We start from the raw sequence: 26,092 nt of genomic DNA on the forward strand, positions 1-26,092 counted from the left end.
TTAGGTTACATATATTGCCTTTGCCCCACTCAAGTCAGAGCTTCAAATATGTCCATCCCCCAGGTGGTGCATACTGCATCCATTAGGTGTGTAAATACCCATCTTGTTTTCCCCCTTCCCACCTGCCCAACATCCAATGAATGTTACTACTATATGGGCACATAAGGGTTGATCAGTACAACATCTGTGGAAAGTAATGTGGAGATACTTCAAAGAGCTACAAGTAGAACTACCATTTGATCCAGCAATCCCATTACTGGGCATCTACCCAAAGGGAAAAAAGACATTCTATAAAAAAAGTCATCTGCACTAGAATGTTTACAGCAGCACAATTCACAATTGCAAAGATGTGGAAACAACCCAAATCCCCATACATACATGAGTGCTTGTTCTCTTTGACTCCAGAATATCCATTTGATCCTTTTATTATTATTTCTTTTTATTGATATTGATGTCATACATTTGATAAAACATCATCATCTTACTTTTCTTTAATTTTTAAATAATAATTACTTTTAGATTTTTAAAAACATTTATTATAGCTGCTGTTAAGTCTTTGTCTGTAACATCTCAAATTTCTTGAAGACAGATTTTCTTATCAGCTTTTTATTCTGTGCATGAATTTTACTTCCTTTTTGTATGCATGCCTTATATTTTGCTAAAAAGATGGAAATTTTAGATTCGAATTTTAACACATTTGCATAAATATTCCCACTACCACATGAAAGATTACTGTTATTATTGTTTGCTTAGATATTTATTTATTATTATATTTATTTGTTTATTTGCTTGGCTAGATTATTTCAGTGAAGTATAGTTTTCTTGTAGAGTCTTCAGACTCTAAAGTTAGCTTTCGGAGAGCATCAACATGGACATACACATAGCCACCTGGAATCCCTGTCACCAGGAAAGACAATGGTTTTAACTAGGTTTTTTTTTTTTTTTTTGAGACAGAGTCTCACTTTGTTGTCCAGGCTAGAGTGAGTGCCGTGGCGTCAGCCTAGCTCACAGCAACCTCAAACTCCTGGGCTCAAGCGATCCTCCTGCCTCAGCCTCCCGAGTAGCTGGGACTACAGGCATGCGCCACCATGCCCGGCTAATTTTTATATATATATATCAGTTGGCCAATTAATTTCTTTCTATTTATAGTAGAGACGGGGTCTCGCTCTTGCTCAGGCTGGTTTTGAACTCCTGACCTTGAGCAATCCGCCCGTCTCGGCCTCCCAAGAGCTAGGATTACAGGCATGAGCCACAGCGCCCGGCCTTAACTAGGTTTTTTTAAAGCGTCTTTTTCTTTAATCTCTTCAGTAACCTTCCAGCTAAACTTTCTCCACTGGTGTTGCACCCAGCATCCATTAATTACTACCCGATTACAGTATTGTTTTGGACATCTCTCTGGGGCATAAAGTGCTCCACAGTATAATCCAATTAATTTAGAATCTCTGCAATGACAGTCTATGAAGTCAATCCTTGGGGCTTCCTTTATCACTAGTAGGTGTTTTCTTAAATGTCTTTTTGCCTATTTCATGCTGTTAAACATTTGTCTGGTCTGTGGTTTTGCTTGCCATTATTATGTAGCTGTCAGTTTCTGCTTAATTATTTACAATACAATCCACTGCTTTTTCAAGAACTTCTTTAATCTTGAACTTTCTCACAGTCTGCCCCTAATAAAGTCAGGTTCTTTAGGGAGAGTTGGAAACTCTATTCTTACAGTCTGCATATCTCATGGGTAGAATCTCTGAGCCCCTGATCTTCTGTGGTGTCTGTGGACAGTGCTTTGCTTCTGTGAGAATGATGCCCTGCTCCAAAAGCAGGCCTCTTGGTAGGAGCAGTACCCTGTGGTCTTTTCTGCTTTTCTTTCTCAGCTTCAGATCTTTGCCACTTGAGTGAATTGAGGTGAAGGTGATTTAAGGCCCTGTATTCTTGGCCTGCTTTACCTGAGAAAAACTTCTGCCTTAAGAGTGGGGATTGGGAAGCTAATGAAAGCCACACATCTCTAAGCCTCTTTTGCCTAGAGTAAAATTTCTGTAATGTAGAAGTGGGAAAGAAAAGCAATGCTGGTAGTAGTGTGCATCTTTCTGAGAGATATTGCAGCTCTCAATTGGGAGCTGGTAGAAGAGAGAGTCTAGTGTTTTTGGCTGTACCTGCATATGGTAGACCTTCCATCACACTGGATAGGGAATTGGGAGAAGATTGCCACAGACTCTCATTGTTCTTACCATGATTTAGTACATTTTCTTAAATAAATGTTTCCCTTTTTTTTATGATTTCAGAATAATTTCTGGAGACTTTAAATGATTCTTATATAATATTCACCAGTTATGATTGTTTGTATGGGGAGAAAGTTTGCAGAGCTCCTGAATCCACCATTTTTAAAGTGCTTTTGCAAGACTAGCATTTTGTTCCTTTAGTATTTACTCTTTGGAAACACTATTTTGAGCCCTTCACATAAACCAGTATATTAAGCCCTTATGATATAGCTATTAATATACTTATTTTTCAGGGAGAAAAACTGAGACTTGGTCAAGAACACATAACTAATTAAGTGTAGGTCTTCTAATTTAAATCCAGTTTTGTCTTATTACAAAACTCATGCACTTCAACACTATGTAAATAGAGAAGAGAGTGATGTCCAGACGATTAGCACCTGGTCATCCTCCAAAACAATGACCTCAGAAGATAGGTTTCAGAAAATAAAATATCGGGCAACTGGGGGATGTTATAACTAGGTAGAGAGAAAAGAACATGACTATAGTTAAGTATCCGAGAAAATTCAACTTGTTATTACAGTTTCACCAGGGTTGGCTATTCATAACAATTGCTTTGGGTTTACTGAAGTGGAATAAAATATATGCAAAAGCATGTAACTGATTATATAACAATTTTCAGATTCAGCAAAGCACTTCAAGTTGCTAACTAGCCTGAATACGACTATGGGTACATTATAATCTGCACAGGAGAAGCCCTTAAAGCAGCCAAAACTTTTAACTGGCACTTAAACCCATAAGCAAATTACTATTATTTCATCATGTTCCATAAAATGATAGACAAAGATTTAGGGGAAAAGAATCAAGAAATTCATAAACATTTAAGAAGAATTAATTTACAGGTTAGGCTATGTATTCTTCAGTATTCGCTCCAGAATAAAGTAGCATATAAACATTTCAAAACCGGCCGGGCGCGGTGGCTCACGCCTGTAATCCTAGCACTCTGGGAGGCCGAGGCGGGCGGATTGCTCAAGGTCAGGAGTTCGAAGCTGCCCTGAGCAAGAGCGAGACCCCGTCTCTACTATAAATAGAAATAAATTAATTGGCCAACTAATATATATACAAAAAATTAGCCGGGCATGGTGGCACATGCCTGTAGTCCCCGCTACTTGGGAGGCTGAGGCAGGAGGATTGCTTGAGCCCAGGAGTTTGAGGTTGCTGTGAGCTAGGCTGACGCCATGGCACTCACTCTAGCCTGGGCAACAAAGCGAGACGCTATCTCAAAAAAAAAAAAAAAAAAACATTTCAAAACCTAGCTCTCACCTCCTTCTCACACTGAACTCAATGATAGAGTTGGAATCTGACTTTAGATCTTAAAATAAAGAGTATTTTCATTGATAAACAAGATTCAGCAGTGACTCATTATATTTTATGCCATGTAATTACTTTTGAATTCCTTTTAAATCAAATTTTACAATAGAGCTGTCTTTTAATCTCTCTCTGAGAACATTTTCACCAACTACCACTGGGTCCCCCTCTTTCTTAAGGGCCTGTGATCACCTATTAAAAAATGTAAGCAGCAATTTTACCTAAAATATAATTGATAAAAGCATGCAGAAAGGAAACTTGTGTATTAGGGTTTTATTGTTGCTGTTATTTTGTTTGTTTTTGCATGATTACTGTATTTATGGCATTGTGTAAAATTATAACAAGAATAAAGAATGGAAAATATTTAAAACACCTTCCTTGCCCTCAAGAAACTTCTATTCTAGAGTACAATTCTAAAATTATACTCTGATATAGAATAATAGCACTAATGAAAAATAACAATCATTATTATCTTCATCATGTGCAAGCTACTATACTATGGACATTATATCTAATCCTAAAACCAATTTCATCAGGTTGATACAGTGATACTCCCTTTTTCCAATGTAAAACTGAGAGACCAATGATAGCGAGCAGTAGAGTCAATCCTCTACTGCTCCAAAATCCGTCTCCAAAATCCACTCTTATATATCTCTGTCCATGCCTCTAGCTTATTGTAGCAGAAGACATAATGGATTACAATAAAGTGACTTACAGAATCCTTATTTCTATTCATCCTACCACATCCAATTCTGATGACAAATTAAGCACTCTTTAACACTAGTTAAAATAGGGAAAACATGACTTAATTCTACAAACAAACAAACAAAAAATTCAGAAATTGTACCAATCCCTCTACTCCACCCCCTTCACACACAAGAAAAACTGTATCCTATCACAGCCGAAATATTAAGGGGACTTTGTTCAGCTGCCTGAGTGCCCGTACTAACATCCTATTGAAAGCCAGAGAAGCAGAGATGGCTCTAAGGATGCCCACCTAACAGGATGGATGATTTCTGCAGAGCCAGTCTGACACCAAGGTTCAGATTACATATGGGGCTCCCCTCAATTGCTTATTGTCATAAAAGCAGACTGTATTCTCATTTTCCTGATGAAATTCTATAAAAAATTACAGGAACTCTTAGGGACTCTACTAAGTTATATTACTTAAAGAGATATTGGTAAATTAGACCTTTTAAAAATTTTTTGGTTTTATCTAACAGTACAACATTAGCTTGGTTTAAAATAGATTTTCACACCAACATATTCACTGACTCCAAGTTGACAGCTTCCATGCACTTAACTGTGTCTCTCTTAAATTCGTATGTTAAATCTCTAACCCCCACTGTGACTGCATTTGGAGATAGGGCCTCCAAGAGGTAATTAAGGTTGAATTAGGTCATAGAAGACTATAATCTATAGAACTGGTGTGCTTCTAAGAAAAAGACACTAGTTATCTCTCTCTCCATGCATGCATACAGAAGAAAGACACAGCAAGACAGAGGCTTGCAAACCAAGGAGACAAGCCTACTAGAAAAAAAAGTCCTGTTGGCACCTTGATATTGGACTTTTAGCATCTAGAATTCTGAGAAAAGATATTTCTGTTGTTTAAGCCACCCAGTTTATGATGTTTTATTATGGCAGGCCCAGCTGACTAATAAAATGGGTAAGGACAGATTTCAGCTTACTGAAATTTGCTATTGTGTGACTACCACCAATTTAAATACTACTATTAATAATAATAATGATAATATTTTGCATTTAATACCTTTAGATGTAGAGATCCATTACAAACTTTATTTTTGAAAACACTTCACCTTCTTACTTGCCAAGCTTTATTAGACCATTTGAATCTGCAATGTCTAAATGGAAATTGCTGAATCTACAAGGGAGAAAAAAATGTTATAGACCATATATTTACTTTGCCTTTTTATCTGTTTGGTGTCAATGAAAGAAAAATAAAAGTTTGAATACTGGAAAAATATTTTAAAATGAATAGAGGAGAGAAAGAGAGAGACTAATGTGACTCTTCAGAAAATGTTGAATATTCAGAGAAAGCCTCATAGAAATGGTAGGTATTCAGCTAATTCTGTGGAAGTATGAGGAAGGGAAAATTGGGATGATTAATTCACCATCACCCATAGACATAATGCTTACCCAGAAAAATAAGAGAATTGCCTTTACCCATTAGAAGTTTTAATATAAACATAACATAACAATGGATACAGTTGGAATAAAAAGATACCTTTTAAACACATGCATAATCCTTAAAAATTACATTTTTGATGTTCTTTTGGCTTGCAGTCACAGAATTTAGACCCCTAACATGGAGATCCATTACATGGGGACAATCTAGAATTGCCAAAATCATAGACACTGTACAATGTGAGTAAAATAACTATCTTGGATTTAGACCATTTTAAGTACTTTTTTAAGAACTTGAGTTTGATTAGGCTGAACTTTCTCAAGACATAGACTGCTATGACTGCAAAGAGACCTGCCTCTCTAGCTTTGATACACATGTTATTAAGAAGAAATGAATGCATATATTGTGTAATGCTTAGGATTTCCTCCGGAAAAAGCCTTGATACATATAAGGCATTGGATTAAAAACCAAGTTGTTAATATTTCATGATGAGGAGAGTTGCATGATCTTTTCCTGTGTCCTTCATGTTGAACTCTGATCAGAACAAAGAAATCTGAATTGGAATATGAATCTAGCCAACATAAATGTAGAATTATTTGTAACAATGCTATAATAAATGTAATCTTATAGCAGTTAACCCACTGTAGATAGCTGATATCCTGTGAGAGCACATCCCCACTGATTTTCAAGAGCTATATATATGTCTCAAGTTTCGAGATACGCAAGAACTAAAATTGATCAACACCTACATGCACATATGGCAGTAAAACTCAATGGAAATCAAGTAGGTAAGAGGGGGAGGAGATGGGTGAATTCACACCTAACAGGTACAATGCACAGTGTCTGGATGAGGGTCACACTTATAACTTGGACTCAAATTGTACAAAAGCAAATCACATAACAAAAACATGTATATACACATAACACTCTGAAATAAATTTAAAAAAAGAAGATTTAAGAAAAATTTATGGGAGGTGAGAGTATATAGTTCAGAAAAAATGCCAATAAGGAGAAGGTTTTTCCTCAGAGATATACCAATTCCTGGCAGAGCAAACATTCTTCTTAGAGTTGAAAGTTTAATTGTCCTTAAAATAGATGATAAAACCAACAGTATTCTCATTATGTTTTACAATAATGAGGTGACTAATAGCTTAGAGAAAAAATAAAATCAGAAGTGATGTTGATAATTTGGACTAGCTAAAGAAATATAAGTATGATAAAATTTGTGAAGGTAATTCTACAATTACGGTTAGAAGTTGAGCAATTAATTGACATAGAATGGAATGCAATGGACTTTGTGTATGTGTAACTACACAAAAACATGCATCAGAACTTAGGTAGGAAAGTATGATACTAACCATTATATAGAAAACAGTGTAATGGACCTTTGATTATTATTTTTCTTCTAATCTGCATTGACCAATCTAATAAGAAGACCATATTTTTAGTTACTGTAGTTTCAGCAAAAAATACAGAGACAAGGTTTAAGACCCACATCTGAGGGATGTGGTGAGCATTGTGGAGGGGAAGGGCATCTAACCCTTGCTGGAGAGAGGCGAATATATAAAATGTAACCAAAATGTTTGTACTCTCATATTTCCTTGAAACAAATAAATAAATAAAACTTTCCCCCAATTAAGCTTCCAAAGTAGAAATATTAAAGTAAGCATTCACAATTTTTTTAAATCTGTTTTTTTCAAAAATAAAATATAAAATGAAAAAATTCTTAATTAATATCTTATAGAAAGGAACACTATAGGTGTTTGCTCCATTTCACTAAATATTTATATTAAAAAATGGACCGTAAACAAAGTAATAGGAATTTTCACATGTAGAGTGGAAAGAACATGTTAAAATAACCTTTGAGCTGATTTCATACACATCACATAATAGCATCCTTAAGGTATTTCATTATGATGGTTAATAACATGATTTTAATGTTTTAAATGTCTGCCTATATTTCCACTTATTCTCAATATGCTTTTTCATGATTGCTTGCTTCTTATTTCCTTTTTCTTCCTTATTCCACTTTTCTTTCTTTTTTTCCAGATGCAGAGTGACTCTATACTCCATTCTATAAGGACTTGATAGGTTAAGGGAACAGCATTGAGCTTCCATCATATTATCTTGAAAACCATGTTATTGGAAACTGAAATTGTCTAATAACTTATATTACATGTCTAAAATATTCAACAAAAATCTAAATCAGCTCACCCCAGGTAAAACATGCCGAAAAAGTGTTTATAATTAGCTGAGAAGAAATACATTTAAACATATCCAATAGTCTGTATTTTACAATTTATGCTACAAGAGCTACAGGTTAAAAACTGCTTTTGTATCCAATTTAAAAGCATGAATGTTCTTCTTTTTACCCTAGAGCTTAAAGACAATTTACAGAAGTAGGCCAGTATGAAGTATTGCCACAATAAACTGTTGTTTTACTTCCCCTTTGTAGCAAAAATTAGGAAAAAAACTGCAATGCTATTGAGTCATAAAATATGTTAGCAATAAAACAAACACAAGCTATCAGGTTTATTTAATTCCTACTGTTGCTATCATTACTCAGATACCTCTTTAAAGTCTTTCATATATTTGAAAGAAAATTATTTTGAAAAAAACTGTCAAATTTGGAATAACAGATTTTTTTCCAAAATGCTTAGTGTTGGACAAAGCTATCCTTCATAAAACAAAATATGAGGAAGTTCTTTTACTTGTTTCATACAGAAAATGTGACTTGAAAATAATTTTATTTCAAAAAAGTTAATCTCAATGGACATGCTGTGACAATATATTTGGCATATTTTTAAAACAACAATTTTTTTTATTTGACATCATCAGGTCATGGTGGATTATATGTGGTAAATCTATGTTAAGTAATTAAATATATTGAAACAAAATGATCATTACACTTTTCTCAATTCAAGATGCACAGTTGTTGAAACACCAAAAACTAAAACTTTTTTATTATCTTTTTATTCTAATATATAATACTTTTCCTATTTTGAACACTAATATTTAAAATAAATATAGGTATGCAAAGATGTTTGTAATTGTTTCAAATTATAGGAGTTGTAATTAGTGATAATGACACAAAAAGTAAATAAAAGTAAAAGAGTATCTATCTTATCAATTTTGGCAATTGTTTTAATATTATTAAAATGATATTCAAATGGTTCCTCAAATGGCAAATTAATATTCTATTCACTTGTTTCTAATTACCAAATACATCAATGCATATAATTTACTAATAAATATGCAAAGAATATATGGAAACTTTATATTACATATCACCTGCTGTTCTTTAAAGAAGGAATTATCCCCAAATATATGACACTCTGTATTGACCTTATTTTGCAAATGTGTGGCATCAGAAATTATTTCTGAATTTTTCTGGAGAATTAAATAATATGACAGAAGTTCTCAAGTCTATCATATGGGATCAAGGTCGGGAGCACACACTGTAAAGGAGCTCACAACTGTCTCAACAGGTATGAAGAGTGACCCATTGGAATAGGATAAGACTTCACCAGATTAAAAGGAGGAAGGGAAGGCTGGCAGGCTTACAGTAACTCTGGCTTCCTCAGAAGTTCTCAAATCCATCAATAAAAGTCAAGACAGAGTACACACACTCATAAGTAAGATTTCTTTTCCTGCAATGAGTCAAGAGAGAACCAGTGGCCTATTGATATGACACATCTCTCAGGCTTTATAATTCCATAATTCAAGGGCACCTGGGACACCCATGATTCCTAACTCACTGCGACTAACTGCCTTGAATACAACAGTACTAACCTTATCATGCCCATTGTCCCCATTTGAGTCATCTATCACAAGAAAATCCAGAGTCCTTTGTCACCTCTAAGATCTCACAATATCATCCACATTCGGTGTTCTATATTCTCTGTTTCAGTAGTTCTCATTCTTTTTTTCTCTCCAGAAACCTTTACAAGCTTACTTTTAAGAATTTCTATTCATTCACTATCTGGAATACTTCTACAAACACAATTTTCCTTCGTTGACTATTTCATTACCCTAAAGCACAGCACATGTAGGAAAAATTGAAATGCATGTTTATTTCCCTATATTTACTGGTTGTCAAAATAATTAATTGATTGCCTTTGGTTTTTCCAAAGGGAGCCAATAAATTTTCTTTTCAAATAATATTTAGAGCTCATAGTTTTCATATATTTGATGCACTCTAATCCATTGCTCTTGCAATTCCTTTTGATGCTCAAATTGCCTCATCTGTGTCCAGTGAGATACTCTTTAAATGAGCTTCTGAGTCCTATGATCATGACCCTAGTAGGCATCCATCGTTTTTATTCTTTCTCTACTGGAATCAGCCACTCCACCATGAAGATCTGATTAATTTCACTGAGAAATGTCAATCAAAAAGGCATTCTGGATATGAGGTATACTCATAATGATTGGATTGGTCATTATTTCTAGGCCTCTTCACTGGTCAGAACTAGGAAATACATGCGTACATATGTGTTTGTGTATGTGTGTATGATTATTAATTTTTTATTTGATTTCTAATAAAATGTAATATATACACACACATATATATATATATATACATACAGACACATGGAATACTGTATGTTTCATAAATGTAGAAGAATTTTCACACTAAACACATTTGTGAGCCAACATCCAGATCAAGAAACTGAACTTTATCATTCTCCCATAAGCCCTCTTTTGCTCTGTCAATCCCTATCCATGCTAATTGACAACTATTCTGATTCTAATAGAAAGATTAGTTTTGCCTGTTTCCATCCATTATAAACATGGATGTGTACAGTATTTACTTTTTACCTTATAGGTCATTCATCTTTACATTAATATGTGCAAGATTAGACCAATTATGTTGTTTGTTGTGCAGATATAATATATATTTGCTGAATTTTTGTTTGTTTGTTCTAGCAGTTTTTGATAGAGAAGTATATTAAAGTAGGACATGCTAACAGCTATTTTGGCTATAAGTATTTAAAATTATATATAATTAATTTAAAAAATTATAATTATATATTCTATCATATCATTGCATTAAAATATGCATATGTTCTATATTTACATATTATATATTTGTTAAATAAATTATTATACAGTCGTTCACCCATAGTGGCATTTTGGTCAATGACAGACCACCATATGATGATGGTTGCATAAGATTATAATGGAGCTATGGAAAAATTCCTATTGCCTAGTGACATTATAGATGTCATAATATCATAGTGCAACACATTGCTCACATGTTTGTGGTTATGATTGTGCAAACAAACCTACTTTATCATCATTATATGACTGTACTGCCAGTCATATAATAGTGTATGGTAATATTCTGGGACTTTATATTCACTCACCACTCAATCACTGACTTACCCAGAGCCATTTTGAAAGCTCCATTCATGGTAAGTACCCTATAGAGTTGTACAAATTTTTATGTTTTATACAGTATTTTACTGTACTTTTTCTATCTTTATATATGTTTAGAATCACGAATACCATTTTGCTACTATTGCCCACAGTATTCAGTGCAGTAACATGCTGTACAGATACAGCCTTGGAGCCACATGTGGCCTTTGGGATCTTTGAGTGTGGGCTTTTGACTGAATACAGATTTTTTTAACAAATAAACAATTTTTGAACAAATAAAGAATTTGTTCTGTGAAGTTTGAAGTTAGTAGAAGGGCCACACTTGAGGATCTGGAGGGCTACATGTGGCTTTGGGGCTGCAGGTTCCCCATCCCTGGTAGGCTTGTGTAAGTACGCTCTATGATGTTTGCACAATGAGGAAAGTGCCTAAGGATACATTTCTCAGAACATATTTCTGACTTTAAGCAACTTTTATTGCAAAAGCCCCTGAACAATAGGCTAATAGTCAAGGGAGTTGATGAATCATCCACAATCCTAGTAGTATCCACAGGAACCTGATAATGTTGAGTATTAGAGCACTCTGCTTAAAAATCAATTCATCAGGATTTCAGACACTACCTCCCTCAGCTACTTAAGTCCACACACCAAGTAAGGCAGTATGATAATACATGCACCCAGTCCCAGGAAGAGATCATATCCGCTTGCACATTCTCTAGGTAGTGATCATGATGAAAAGGCTAAGAGTAATATAAACTTATTTTGAAAATTTGGAATTCTTCCCTGACTGTTGCTGGGCATGATGTTTCTTTTTTCTCCTAACAGCATCCCTAAGCCAGTCTAACCGGTGCAACCACAGAGTGGCTACTCAGCCAAAAGAGGCTTAGCAAATTCTACTACCAGTAGTTCCCATTGCTCTCCTAGCAAATTACCACAAACTTAATACCTTAAGACAAAACCATGTTTTTGTCTCATATGTCCGAAGGTCTGAGGCCTAAATAGGTCTCACAGGCTACAATCAAGACGTTGGCAAAACTGTGCTCCTTTGTGGAGGTATTAAGGGAAAACCCATTTATTTGCCTTTTCCAGATTCTACAGGTTGCCTGCATTCTTTGACTCTTGATTCCTTTCTCCATCTTCAAAGGCAGCAGTATCACATCTTCAAACCTGTCTCAGACTCTGACTTTCTTGCTTCCCTTTTTCCCTTGTAAAGATCTATTTGATTACAGGGGACCCATCTACATTATCCACTATAAGCTTCTCATCTCAAGATCCTTAAGTTAACCACATCTGCAAAGTTACCTTTCCCCCTTTGTCCTGTAAGACAATGTGTTCACAAGTTCTGGTGATTAGAATATAGACATCTTGGAATGGGGCGATACAGGGTATTATTCTGCCTACCAAAGGATTAAAGCAATTCTGTTTTAGCTAACTATAATCTCTGGTTAAATGTACATGGTACTAGATCAGAGGCTAGAAAATTTTTCTGTAAAGTGCCCAGTAGGATTAGAAATATTCACAATGAATATGTATTCTAAACATATACAATATTCAACTTTAAAAATACAAATATAAATGAGATAACGTTCCAATGTTCACTAACATTGGAACATTTAAATACATATGCATATATTCATATTGAAATACTTGGTTTTATATTTGTCATCCTTATCCATTATTGATGGATGTGTTGTTACAATATTTATTGCTGGAAATAAAGCCATGTATTTTCATAGTTTTAATGTATTAATACTCTTATAGTGAGTATTATCACTCTTATCATTCTTATTATAGAATACTTATAAATGGAATAAATTAGGAAATATTATCTAATGTGACTTCTAAGAGAATGGTGCAATATAGAATTTTCATCATGCACACAATATTGTAAAAAATTTTTATGAAAAATAAATTTTAGAAAATGTTAACAATAAAATTTGTGTGGTAGTAGCACAAGTTATCTTAATTACTTTTCTACATCTATGCATTTTTCTAAATTTTCTATAAAGATTATTAAAATAAAAATAATACAGGCTATTTAAAAATTCTTATTCATGGTCACTCTTTGTGTTACCAATTTACGACAATTAAATTTAGCATATTTACATGGGAAATATTACACAGGGACTAGTATTTTTTAATAACTGATTTAATACAAAGACATTTATCTTTAATTAAATTATACTGATATATATAAATAGATGTTATTTTACCTTTATTTTTACTTCCTCTTCTTTCCTGAATGCTATTTCTATTACTTTACACTGGATTTGCACCTCAGAAGTCATCATTAGCCGGACGCAGTGGCTCACGCCTGTAATCCTAGCTCTCTGGGAGGCTGAGGCGGGCGGATTGCTCGAGGTCAGGAGTTCGAAACCAGCCTGAGCAAGAGTGAGACCCCGTCTCTACTATAAATAGAAAGAAATTAATTGGCCAAATAATATATATAGAAAAAATTAGCTGGGCATGGTGGCCCATGCCTGTAGTCCCAGCCACTTGGGAGGCTGAGGCAGAAGGATTGCTTGAGCCCAGGAGTTTGAGGTTGCTGTGAGCTAGGCTGACACCACAGCACTCATTCTAGCCTAGGCAACAAATCAAGACTCTGTCTCAAAAAAAAAAAAAAAGTCATCATTAGATTTAAGCAGAGTGGTCCAATATGGCTGACCTTGTTCATAAGGAGAAATCTGGAGCTAAAATTTCAGCAAAGGAGAAGATACTGGTGAGTGGATAAAAACTTGTAATATTGTCCATAGTGTGGCTGGGCTTGGAAAAGACAGATAATTTAGATGCTGTCATATTTAATAGCATAGTATTAAAGAATGAGATATAAACTCAGGTGAAAGCATTTTTTGAAATATGTACCAATTCCATACATTTTTTTCCATTTCTATTGCTGACCAGCTAGCCTACATCATGATAAATTTTTTTCCTGACTTCTCCCTAGTTGTATTTGTACTATGAACCTATAATCCATTCTATACACAGCAGCCACAAAAATATTTTTAAAACCTAAATAATAGTATATCCCCTCTCCTACACCACCCCAGTTTAACAGCGTCCTATGGCTTCCCATTAAATGTGAAAAGTATAATATTTTTTAATATTTCAAAGCATATTTTATTTATTATCTCTTTTGATTTTCACATCAGGCTTATAAAATAGCTCAGCAAAATGTTATTATTATTTCTACTTTAACTTGGAAAATTAAAGCATAAGGAGGTCATAAGTTGCTCAAGGTCACACAGAAATCCCATGACAGAGAAACACTAAGAGAGAGAATAGTGCTATGGCTGTTCAATCTGATATCTAAGGGTTTGAATCTCAGTTCCTCCAATTAAAAACTCTGCTTTCAGGGCATGATCTATAACGCCAAATTTAGAATAATATTCTGAAAAGTTTCGTATTCTTTATCATGGCTCAAAGACCCTATAATAATGTTTCTTTTTCTTTTTTTTTTTTTGAGACAGAGTCTCACTTTTGTTGCCCTGGCTAGAGTGAGTGCCGTGGTGTCAGCCTAGCTCACAGCAACCTCAAACTCCTGGGCTCAAGCGATCCTGCTGCCTCAGCCTCCCAAGTAGCTGGGACTACAGGCATGCGCCACCATGCCCGGCTAATTTTTTGTATATATATATTTTTTAGTTGGTCAATTAATTTCTTTCTATTTTTAGTAGAGACGGGGTCTCGCTCAGGATGGTTTTGAACTCCCAACCTCGAGCAATCCGCCCGCCTCGGCCTCCCAGAGTGCTAGGATAATGTTTCTTAATATTGGTTATACATTAGAACTTTCTAGAGAGTATTTTAAAAACAATAATACTCAGGCCACATTCCCAAATATTTGTATTTAATGTCTTTGAAATCAGACTCAGGTATTAACATTTAAAATAGTGTTCCAGAAGCTCTGCTCTCCATAATTTCTCCTGACCACTACTTCAGTCTCATGTACTGTCTGGTCACCTTCTTGCTCACTTCTCTCCCAACACAATGGCTCTTTCTGTAGCTCATGCCTGATTTAGGGCATTGGTACTTACTGTTCCTTCTGCTGGGAATACTCTTTACCAAGATTTCCATAGGGCTTCTTGCCAATTATATATTAGCTCAAGTGTCATGTTTTCAAAAATGGATGCTATTACCTCCAATAAATACTACCTCCCCCATTCCCTTATCTGTGATGTCAGCCATTTCTTATCATACCCAGGGGATATTGTAAAAATAATAACAGAGAGCTTATCTGCCATGTTTAGTTTTGTAGTCACAGTTCCTTGAGCAGTTTCCCACACACAATAGGTGTTAGTCAATACTTATTTAAAAAGAGTGAAAGGAGGAATGAACCAAGAGTAAAAGAATTTAGGCAAAATGAAATTATCTCACTTGGGATACATAACATGGACAAACTCACTGAAGTAGTAATATCAGTGAATATAATAACTATAGAAGATTTTATTTCCAAAGAAGGTGGTAACAAAAACTCCCTTCCACTGTGCTCTTCTACCGTGTGACCTTGGCACTCTCACATCAAAAAGTAGAATCCATTCGCAACCCTTTGATTCTGGTTCAACTGTGTGATTGCTGTGCAAGGTACAAGCTTAGTACTTAAACCAGGCGGAAAGATTCTGTTTTCTGCCTCTTGAAAGCTAATGACCAGGCAAGAAGTAAAACTACCCCAAGACCACCAGCCTAAGAGTAAAAGCTGCATAGAAATGCCCAGAGTGGGGTAGTACATGGAAACAGGGATAAAAAAAGGTTAAAGGGCACCAAGATGCCAGATATGTGACTGAAGAAGGCAATTTAGGGGCTTCTGTGCCACCCCCCGGTGCCCTAGTTGATGCCATGTATTTTAGAGTCATCCCACACAACAGACTTTTTTCCAAATTCCTAACACACAAAATTATGAAAAACATAAATGTTTGTTTTAAGCTGTTAAATTTTATAAAAAGGAGTTCTGTGAGAGTATTGTTATATAACAACTGATAAGCAAAACATTAACTAAAATTTAATAGTATCACTGTGCTAAATCTTTTATATGGATTAAATCATTTATTATTTTCAACCATCTTAAGGGTTAGGTACTATAATTTCCCCTTATCACACAAGTCCTGAGTCCTGAAAACTCAGGACTTGAATTTGGGGAGTCTGACTCCCTACTACACTCTTAATTCTACCATTTAAGAGGCAGCTGCTAATGAAACATGGGCAAGAACATGTCTAGTAATAGTGCCAAATGTGTTTGGATGAACTATTTGACATTTATCCCCAAATTTCAATAAGTGTTAAAACCACACAAACAGCTAATGCACTTCTACAGCTCTTCAACAAAGCAAAAGGAAAGCAATGTAAAAGAATAAGGAGAAACGTGAAGGGGAATGGAAAATTAGGGGTAAGTGGCTTTTATTCTCCATCTTGCAAAACAACAGCCATTTATTAGGGACACTTACAATGTTGTCTGAAGAAAGAAAGGAAATATATTTTGCTTGATTATTGTAGGAAGAGCGCTACATTAGTCTTTGTACTGGGGCTATTTTGACTTGTTTTTCTCCTGCTTTCAATCAATCTTGCCATATAGAATTCTACTTCAAAATGTATTTGAACTACTTAGAAAATCTCTTTCTTAACCTTAAATTCTGCAAATTCTTAAAATATGAATGTTATATTCTAGCTGTCCTCAATTGACTAACATCCTTAAAATAGAAAAATGTTAATAATAATAATAATAATAGTAAAATGTAAATAGAGTCGACAGCAAGCATAAAATAACTCTGAAAAGATATAGCATAAAATAACTCTGAAAAATATAGTGAATTTCGAACTTTGAGTGTACTGTTATTTTTCAAGGTAATATTCTTTGCTTCCTACATATAGTTTTCTTTGTATAAATAAGTTATAGGTCTAGTATAAATTAGTTTATTTGATAGCATTAAAATATAAAAGCATGTTTAAATTGAACTAGCAAGAAGGCACTTTTAGGCTAGTTATTCAATTTCTGAAGTATATAATATTAATAGAATTTATATTTTGGTGAGTGTTTGTTATCTTTCAACTGCCTTCAATTACTGTTGGTGGTGTTGGTGTTATTTTATTGGAGAAAAAAGGTAGAATGATAACACGAACTCCAAGAATAAAGGATAAGAGGCTTAGGAATCTTGAAAATCTTTTTTTCCCATAAGCTAAAGTTAGAAAGTTTAATTTTGTATCTATCATAAATATTTATGTATTTAATATATGAGTGAAAAATTCCTGTTAGACCTGTGTAAAACTATAGGTATTTTTGAATAATATTAAAGAAAAATTGCACTGGGAAAAGTTAAACAGGCAAGGAAGACTTTATGCAAGACTATTGCAATAGGGAAGAGAGAGTGACCTCAACTCCACTGAAAAAAATCCTGAAGAGATTGGAGTGGGATTGAGAAAGATCTTAGGCCTCCTGCATGTTCTGATTGGCCTTACCCAAAGAAAAAAATGTATTTTTTCCTTGTATTTTTATAACAGGATACATTTTGACAACTTGAAACAAGGTACCTACAAAAGTTAGGCTTCTACCTTCCCACAGAGACTGGGAGATAGGTGGGCTATCATCCATGAAGATTGCTTTTTAAAGGGATGGATCCCAGGTCCTTCAGAGAGACACTCTTTATGTCATAAACTGGCAAGAGACTTTAAAGGAGATTTATGTACATTTAAAAAAAGGGCTGAGAAAGAATTGGCAATTACAACTTGTCTAAACTAAATGCTCTACTCTAAGAAAACGAGCTTAGGGAACCATAGTCAAGAAAAAACCTGCCTTAAGTTTAATAAAGCTAAGAGGAATATTGTGGTCATCTTGATTAATGATATATTTATTTATGATCTTGGTAATAGAAAAAACTAAAGTGTCCATTGTTCTCTTTTATGTAGTAAAGAAAATATGTTTCTGTGCTGTATCTGTTAAATGAGGAAACTGTAAAAACATGGGGGTTCACTGAACTAAAAAGTTTGCAGCTGTAACCTGGTTGGCTTGAATTTAATTAAAGACCATGTGTATTTGGAAAGCAAACCCATTGAAAACTTAACTGCTGTAACAATGTTACAGATACTCTGAAAGTTTTGAATCCTTTAAGTACAATTAAACTACATTTTTTTTTTATTTTGGTCAGTGAGATGATGCATCAGAATACAGAAATTTTAAAGACTTTTTATTATAGTTGAAAGTACATTTAAAGCCAACACAAATGACTATGATTTTCCTTTTGTATTTCTTAAAGGGCTGTGAAAAGGGGGATTCTTAGTGTCGTGGGCTCTTCAGAGCCTCTCCAGCTTTATTCTACATACTTATAACTCTGAATAAAGCATTTATTCTTAATGACTAATTAGGTATATTATACTTATCCCATGGGGAGATCAAAGGACAAGGCATTAGTTTAATCTCTTTTACACTCTTTAATAGAAGTATAAACAAAATTTATTATATTAAATGTGTTCTCTGTTCTATCCAGTTGAAGATAAATATGCTAAGAGACAGAGACTTGGGTAAAAAATTGCACAGAAAATATGTGGCAGAAAAAAAAATTCAAAATTACAGAGTATTTAAAATACCTGTATTTAAAAATATGAACTTAGTAAAGAAAGAGTCATTAAAAAAGAGCATTCCAAGCTTCTGTCAATGCATGCGCTTTCTATTGAATGAAATAATTGTTAAAATGTCGAAATATTTATAAATTTTCATTTTCATCCACCTACTCACTTTCTAACACACCCTGGAATCTTCCATTTCTTATTTGAAAAATTTTGATTCACTTTTGATGTCATCTAAAACTGGATGAGTTTTTGAAAAGAAATTTTCAAATAATTTTTCCATTAGTTTACCCCTCCTTTCTTTAACAGATTTGTATAATCACTCTATTTAATATTCCAACTTTTCCATCTATACAATGTTTATCATGGTAGGAATATACCAGATACATTAAGAGATGTATTATTTTATGATTTGTGATAACAAGAGATTAAAGAGGAAAAATTTATTGTAATGGCCACCTCAGCATTTGCTCTTTGTGTGACCTTTGTAAATTCATTAATTCTCTGAGAAAATAAATTTCTTTATCTATAAATGTGAAAACATTAGCAACTAGCTAATATAGCTGAGTGAAGATAATAGTTCATAATGCATGTGAAGTATTTATTACAGGGTCTGGAATGTACTTAACATTAAAAAAAATAGCTATTATCACAACTGAAAAGATGAATAGCATTTAAAATAGAGCAACTGGATTTCAACTTATTTTTATGACATTTTATTAAATTGTATGCACCATTTTATCAAACTATCTTCTGTATTTGTTGGCCATTCTCAACAGCATGTCTCTCTTAAAAATTGGAGAATAAGTAGGTATTATAAGACAACCCAAATAACACATCTCTATATTCATTATTTGTCTGTTCAAGTTTTTCACTTCTTCATGATCCAGGCTTGGTAGGTTTTATGTTTCTAGTCATTTTTCATTTATTCATTTCTTCTAGGTTATCCAATTTTATGGTCTGTAATTGTTCACAGTAGTATCGTCTGATCTTTTTTATTTCTGTGGTATCAATTGTTATGTCTCCTATTTCATTTCTAATTTTATTTATTTGAGCCCTCTTTCTATGTTATTTTTAGTAAGTATAGCTAAGGTTCTGGCAATTTTGTTTATTTTTTCAAAAAAAACCCTTTTAATTTCATTGATTGTTTTCCATTGTTTTTCTATTCTGTGTTTTCTTTATTTCTTCTAAAATCTTTGTTATTTTCTTCCTTCTGCTAACTGGGTTCAGTTTGTTTTTTTCCTAATTTCTTAAGATATAAAGTTAGACTATTTATTTGAGATTTTTCTTCTTTTGAAGGTAGGCATTCATCACTATAAACTTCCCTTTAAGTGCAGCTTTTGCTACACCACATAAGTTTTAGTATGTAGTATTTTCATTTTTGTTTTTCTTGCAGTATTTTTTTATTTCTTTATTTCTCCTTTGATTTAATAGTCCAAGATTATATTATTTACATTCCACATGCATTGTTAATGTTCTAGTTTTCCTTCTATTATTTATATTTATTTTCATTCCATTGTGGACAGAAAATAATACCTAGGAATAAGGATGGAGAAAGATGGCAAAAGATGATTATCCTGTGATTGTCCCCCTATAGAAACATCAATTTAAACAGCTGTCCACACAAGAAAATACCTTTGCAAGAGCTAAGAAAACTAGGTAAGAGATTACAGTACCTGATTTTAGATTAATAATAAGAAAAAGATACTTTGAATAAGTCAAGAAGAACAGTCTCACTTTGCCTATCCTATTCTTCCCCAATGCCCGACAGTGCAGCACAAAGACACCATCCTCTTGGGAGACAGAAAAAGGGGTATGCATGGGACTTTTGCTTTGGAACCCAGCACCAGTCCCACCGATGTAAAATTCGTAAGTGGGTAGAACCCCATAGCCTTTGATTCCAGGTCAGCGTCCATGCACAGAGTCTCTAGATCTGCCCCAGCACCAGATGAAGATCTGACACCCCAGCAGAATGGACTTAGATCCAGTGCATGTCACTGATGGCTGACTAAAGTAGCCTTGGACATTCAATAAACTTCAGCAGCAGGCAGACCATAGTATCTGTGGGCTTTGTGTGTGTCTGAATGCAGCACTGTTCTCAAAGGCTGTGGGCTTCAGGTGTGACCCAGAACAGTGTGAGCTTAGGTGACCACAAGATTGCCTGTATCATGGCTTCCACAAGCTCCGGCAGGGCAACAAGTTCAGAGATACTGTCTGCTTGCAGAAAGGAGAGGGAAATGAGCATGAGATTTACCTTGAATCCCAGTACTAGACCCACAGTAATAAAACCCAGCATTGGGGAGAACACCACATCCCCTGATTCCAGGCTGATGCCCATGTGATAGAGCTTCTAGAGCCATCCAGGCACCCAATAGGAACCTGCTGCCTGAGTGGGATGAACTTGTGTTCTGGTCTACAAGACTTCCAGCTGACTATAGTGGTTTTGGGCCCAAAAACCCTCAATAGTAGGCATGTTGTAGAAAACATGGGCTTTAATGACCATGGGCCTTGTGCGCAGCCCCATGTTGTACTGGTATTAGTGGCCATGGGCTTTATAGCTATGAGATTGTCCACAACTCCCTTCCTCTAACCCCAGGCAGCTCAGTGTGAAGAGAGATACTATTCAGTTGTAGGAAGGAGAGGGAAGCAAGCTATGGAATTTAATTTACAACCCATTACCAGGCCCACCACATAAAAATACTACACTGTGCTTGGGTCCCTGATCAGCTTTATCATATAGCTTTGATACATCCTTGGAGCTTCCAGTCTGGGAACTTGAAGCCTGTGTGAAACTCACAGCAAACCTGGACTCAGAGTCCCCTCCAGTGCCGAAACAGCCACAGTGATCACAGGCTTATGGAACTCAATAGTCACTGCTTTGAATTTCTGGAAGGCCCTCTGAAGAAGGGCAGGTACAAACAAAGCCAGACTTCAAAGACTTGAATAAATTTCTAATTCCTTAATGACCAGATATTGATATGTGTTCACAAGCATCAATAACTGTCAGGGCAATATGATCTTGCCAAACAGACTAAATAAGACAACAGTGACTAACTTTAGAGACACAGATATGTGTGATTTTTCAGAAAAAGAATGCAAAAAAACTCTTCTAAGCAAGCTCAACAAACTTCAAGGAAACACAGAGAAACAATTTAGAATTTGTCACAGAAACTTAACAAAAATAGTGCAATAATAATAATAATAAACAAGAAATCCTGAAGCTGAAAAATAGAAGGAGAAAACAAACATGCAATAGATGATCTCAACAACAAAATTGATCAAGGAGAAGAAAGAATCAGCGAGCTTAAACCCAGGCAATTTGAGAAGATATAGAAATGAAAGCAACAAAAGCAAAACTAGACAAATGAGAGTACATCACACTAAAATGTTTCTGCACATCAAAGGAAACAATCAATAGAAAGAAAAGACAACCTATAGAATCTGAGAAAATATTTGTAAATCATATATCTGATAAGAGCTAATACGCTAAATATATAAGGAAGCCCAATAACTCAATAGCAAAACAAAACAAAACAAAACAAATAATCCAATTAAAAAATTTCAAAGGACTTGAACAGACATTTCTCCAAGAAAGACATACCAAGACCACCAGGTATATGAAAACAGGTATATGAAGATGTTTGATATCACTAATCATTCAGAGAAATGCAAATCAAAATCACAAAGGTATTGATTCATACCAGATAGGATGGTTACTATTAAAAAAAATAAAAAAACTAAAAAGATAAGTGTTAGGAGGATGTGGAGAAATTAGAATCTTTCTACACTGTTGATGGGACTGTAAATTCATGAAGCCACTGTGGAAAACTGTATGGAATTTCCTCAAAAACTTAAAAATGGACCTACTGTATGATATAGCAATTTCAGTTTGGGTATATACTCAAAAAATTAAAATTATGATCTAGAAGAGAGGTCTGTTCTTCCACATTCATTCTAGCACTACTTACAATAACCAAGTTCTGAAAATAGTGCAAATGTCGATTAGGAAGAAATTAATGGATAAAGAAAATGTGGTATATACATATAATGGAAAATAATCCAGCCTTTTAAAAAAGAGGAGATCCTGCCATTTATGACAACATGGATGAACCTGGAGGACAGCATGCTAAGTGAAATAAGCCAGTCATAGAAGGACATATTTCCATGATTCCACTTATACGAAGTACATGAAATAATCAAACTTATAGAACCAGAGAATAGAACAGTGGTTATCAGTGGCCAGTGGGAGAGAGATATGGAAAGTTGTTAAAATATTTTAAGTTATAGTTATGCAAGATGAATTAGTTCTAGAGATCTGCTCTATAGCACAGTGCTTACAGTGAACAATGTGATTTCATATACTTAAAAATCCTATAAGTGAATACATTGCATACATGTTAAGTGTTCTTACCACCAATAAAAGGGAACACAAGGACATTTTTGGAGGTGATGAATATGTTATAACCTTGATTGTAGTGATAGTTTCATGCTTATATGAATATGTCCACATCAATTAAATTGTATACATTAAATATGTATAGTTTTTGGTGTGAAAATTATATCTCATTAAAGCCATTTAGTTAAAAGAAGAAACCACTATGGAAAAAAAGAAATAATGAAAAAGAAAAAAATGTTAGGTCATTTTAGCATTTGAGGAATTAAATAGATAATTTTAATATAATAAGTAACTGAATTAAAGATTTTTATAATAAATGTTTATTTTTTATTTTTACTTTATTATGTATTTATAAATTAAAAATGTTAAGGAAAAATGAAATAGTACTTAACTCACTAGGTTGCATTTGTCATATATGTACAATTGCCATAAAAGCCTCTTTCAACAATTTTCAGTTTTTTTCTCTTCATGGAGTCAAAACATATGCATTAATCCACTAAATGCACTCATAATATATTGATAAATGCAATAAATACATTCAAAGTATATTGATGCATACAAATAACAAGCTTGAAAGTCTAAAATGAAGTAAAAGGAAAGTGCAAAATAGCAATAGAATATGGCTATTAAAGAGGGGTTGAATTTTAGACAAACCCACCATAACTTTTAAATCCAAAGAATAATACCTTCTATATAAATCACATTGATAAGATAGTAAAGTTATTCCAGTATTATTACTATTTTCTGAAAATCTATCAAATTTCTTTCTTGCAATTTAGCTCAAGGTGAATTTTATGAGCTAGACATGAAGTTTAGTCTTATTACTTTAGTTACACTGTTTTTCTTTGATTTAAACAGTATCTTCCAATTTAATCACTACCTTATTCAGCAAACTTAAATTAGTTGTATACTTTCCAAAAATTGAATCCACCTTCAAATGATAAAGGTTTTCCATAACAGAGAATGTTCAATAGAATGCACCTCTGAGAACAATCCCAAAAAAGAAGGTCCAGAAATATTTTGAGCAATGTCAGCATATTTAGAATAAATGCATAGTCTTATATTGTCATCATTAACTATTCTCTTTACTGTGTGGGTGTTTGATTATTTTGGGGGTAAAACTTATACATCCTTCACAATCACTATCTAGAAAGACAAATTTTTGCAGCCCTAACTTACATTGAATATTAACTTTTAAAGAATTTGTTAAACTTCATAAATCCCTAGAAATGATTTTCTTGGCAAATTGCACATTTTATTTTTTTTAATTTTTTTTATTTCAGCTTATTTTTTTTTTTATTTTGGCATATTATGGGGGTACAGATTTTAAGGTTTCAACTAATGCCCTTGCCCCCTTCCCCCCACAAGTCTGAGTTTCAAGCATGACCATCCCCCAGACAGTGTACATCTCACTCATTATGTATGTATATACCCGCCCCCCCCCAGACCTGCCCAATACGCTATTACTGTAGTTCCTATGTGTCCACTTAGGTACTGCTCAATTAATACCAGTTTGCTGTGAGTATATGTGATGCTTGTTTTTTCATTCTTGGGATACTTCACTTAGTAAGTAGTATAGGTTCTAGCTCTATCCAGGAAAATACAACATATGCTATATCACCATTGCTTCTTAGAGCTGAATAGTACTCTATGGTATAGATATACCACATTTTGTTAATCCACTCATGAATTGACGGTTGTTTCCACAGCTTTGCAATTATGAAGTGTGCTGCTGTAAACATTCGAGTGCAGGTGTCTTTTTTGTAGAGTGTCATTTGTTCTTTTGGGTAGATGCCCAGTAGTGGGATTGCTGGATCAAATGGTAGATCCACTTGTATTGCTTTAAGATATCTCCATATTGTTTTCCATAGAGGTTGAACTACTTTTCAGTCCCACCAGCAGTGTAGGAGTGTTCCTATCTCTCCCAATCCATGCTAACATCTATTGTTTTGGGACGTTTTGATAAAGGCCATTTTTACAGGAAATAAGTGATATCTCATTGTAGTTTTGATTTGCATTTCCCTGATGATTAGGGATGTTGAGTATTTTTTCATGTTTGTTAACCATTATTCTGACTTCTTTAGAAAAGTTTCTGTTCATGTCTTTGCTCACTTTTTGATAGGGTGGTTTGATTTTTTTCTTGCTGATTTTCGTGAGTTCTACGTAGATTCTAGTTATTAGTCCCTTATCAGATGTGTAGGATGCGAAAATTTTTTCCCATTCTGTAGGTTGTCTGTTCACTTTCATGACTATTTCTTTGGCTGTGCAGAAGCTTTTTAATTTGATCAGGACCCATTGATTTATTTCTGTTGCTGCTATGATTGTCTTTGGAGTCTTCTTCATAAATTCTTTACCTAGGCCGATGTCTGGGAGAGTGTTTCCAACATTTTCCTCTAGAATTCTAATAGTTTCATACCTTAGGTTTAAGTCTGTTATCCAGCATGAGTTGATTTTTGTGAGAGGTGAAAGGTGTGGGTCCTGCTTTAGCCTTCCACAAGTGGCTATCCAGTTTTCCCAGCACCTTTTATTGAAAAGGGATTCTTTTCCCCAGTATATGTTTTTGTCTGCTTTGTCAAAGATTAGATGGCTATATGAGGATGGTTTTATATCAGGGTTCTCAGATCTGTTCCACTGATCAATATTCCTATTTTTGTGCCAATACCAGATTGAATTAATTACTACAGCTTTGTAGTATAGTTTGATATCTGGCATATTAATACCTCTCATTTTGTTTTTATTGCCTACAATTGCTCTTGATATTCGGGGTCTTCTCTGGTTCCAAATGAAGAATAAAATTATTTTTTCCATATCTGTGAAGAATGCTGATGGGATTTTATTGGTATTGCATTGAATCTGTAGATCAGTTTGGGTAGTATAGACATTTTAATGATGTTGAATCTGCTGACCCATGGCCATGGTATGGATTTCCATTTGTTTACATCCTCTGCTATTTCCTTCCTCAGTGTTTCATAGTTCTCCCTGTAGGAGGTCTTTTACCTCCTTGGTTAAATATATTCCTAGGTACTTTATTTTCTTTGTTGCTACTGTGAAGGG

At 34.3% G+C, this 26,092-nt stretch overlaps 1 long non-coding RNA gene across 1 annotated transcript in view; it reads left to right on the top strand.

Annotated features, from left to right (window-relative positions):
• Nucleotides 1–11,075: 11,075 nt before the first annotated feature.
• The window catches only part of LOC105881538 (uncharacterized), a 33,032-nt gene continuing 18,015 nt past the window's right edge, over nt 11,076–26,092 (top strand). Inside the window, exons 1-2 of the long non-coding RNA XR_012922429.1 lie at nt 11,076–11,135; nt 16,400–16,471. This is a non-coding gene — a long non-coding RNA (uncharacterized LOC105881538). The remainder of the gene's footprint in view (nt 11,136–16,399; nt 16,472–26,092) is intronic.

The sequence above is a fragment of the Microcebus murinus genome, chromosome 1 (genome assembly GCF_040939455.1).
Source record: "Microcebus murinus isolate Inina chromosome 1, M.murinus_Inina_mat1.0, whole genome shotgun sequence".
Classification (NCBI taxonomy): Eukaryota; Metazoa; Chordata; class Mammalia; order Primates; family Cheirogaleidae; genus Microcebus; species Microcebus murinus.